Here is a 1,797-nt window from a genome sequence, read left to right on the forward strand (position 1 = left end):
TAGTTGTCGATTTTGGCCCTTTCCATGCCTGCTAAGTCCAGGCTAGGGAGGTTCAAGATCGCATTCAGCGCTTCATTCGGGGTGGTTCGAAGGGCTCCACTAATACACAAAGCCGCCATTCGCTGTACTTTGTGTAGGGGAGTCAATATGCATTGTTTGTGTAGAGCGGTCCACCACAGAGCCACTCCATATAGTAGAATTGGTTTGACTACCGCTGTGTATATCCAGTTGACTGTTCTAGGGGACATGCCCCATCTTAGCCCAATTGCTTTTTTACAGGAGTAAAGTGCAATGGTCGCTTTCTTGGTTATCTCTTGGTTATTTAAGCCCCATTTGAGACGCTTATCTAATTCTAACCCTAAGTATCTAGCGTGATCGCTAAAGGAGAGATTGCAATTGTTTAGAATAGGTGGGTTGAGTTGTGGAATTTTGTATCTATTTGTAAATAGAACAAGTTCCGTTTTTGAGGGACTTACAACAAGTCCGTTCTCTATCGTCCATTCCGATAGTGTTTTTACTTTAGCGGTCATAAAATCGGGAAGTGTTTGTGGATATTTTCCATTAAAGATGATAGCGACATCGTCTGAGTAAGCCACTACCTTACAGCCTGTGATTTGTCGATGCTGCTTACCACCAAGTGTAGCGCCGATTCGGTTGACTTACCTTTGGTATAAGCGTGTTGTGCCTCTGGTATTTGTGTCGGGTCTTATATATTATAATTCTTTCAAAGCTCTTTAGCAGGAATGATGTTAGGCTTATTGGCCTAAAATCCTCTGATGTGGTGGGGGTGGCCTTCCCTACCTTGGGAATGAAAACCACTTTCGTTTCTTGCCATGCTTTTGGTAGTTCTCCTACCGCCAGGATGGAGAGAAGATTTTTTCAGCCAGTTTATAGCTAGTTGTTCTGCTTGTTGGATGTGTGCCGATGTTATCCCGTCCGGTCCCGGCGATTTGTATGGTTTGAAACTCTTAATGTTGCGGTCTGATAGGAGGAGATCTAATTTGATTCCTTCTCCGGCACTTCTTTCTGGAGGATGACCTGTTTGTTGGCTCCCTGGAAAGTGAAGCAGGTCCATGGACTCTTTACTGGAGTCTGACCTTGATCCATTTGCCTTCTGAAGATAGCTCAAAGGCGCGGCTGTCTTAGAGAATATTTACCTGAGCCTTGCGGCATTAGTAGTTTTTTCTATATCAGAGCAGAGGGTCTACAATGCAGCTCGTTTCGCTCTTCTAATGGCCTTTTTGTTTCCCGCCTTTGTTCTGTTAAACAGGCATCTGCAGTTGGTTCTGAGTATTGATAGTTGTTGGGTCCACCAGGGGGGTTTTTTCCTCCCCCTTGGTTTCCCTGTAGGGCATGCAACTTTGAAGGCTGTGTTGCATGCTTCTGTGAATTTATCTACTGTTCTGTCCAGCTCCTGTGGGTTTGTAATGCTTTCTGGCGGTTCCATGGGGAGAATATTCGTCTTTGTACCTGTGCCAGTCGGTTCATCTGGGGTTAGCGAAACTGACCGGCAAGGGCGAATCAAGGGACAATATTGTTTCTATGAATCTATGGTCTGAAAGAGTGCTCGTCAGAGACTGCCCAGTTTTTGACTGCTCCTTCGAGTGAGTCTGATACCAATGTTAGATCTATGGGCGTTTGGCAAGTTTTAGTTATGAAGGTAGGGACATTGCCCCTATTGCATAAGAATAGGTTCAAATTTAGAATAAAATCAAATAGAGACTCACCTATGTCGTTATTGTTTGGGCAACCCCACTGGGAGTGATGGGCGTTGGCGTCACAGCCTATTACCAAACC

This window comes from Drosophila subpulchrella, chromosome 3L (assembly GCF_014743375.2).
Source record: "Drosophila subpulchrella strain 33 F10 #4 breed RU33 chromosome 3L, RU_Dsub_v1.1 Primary Assembly, whole genome shotgun sequence".
Classification (NCBI taxonomy): Eukaryota; Metazoa; Arthropoda; class Insecta; order Diptera; family Drosophilidae; genus Drosophila; species Drosophila subpulchrella.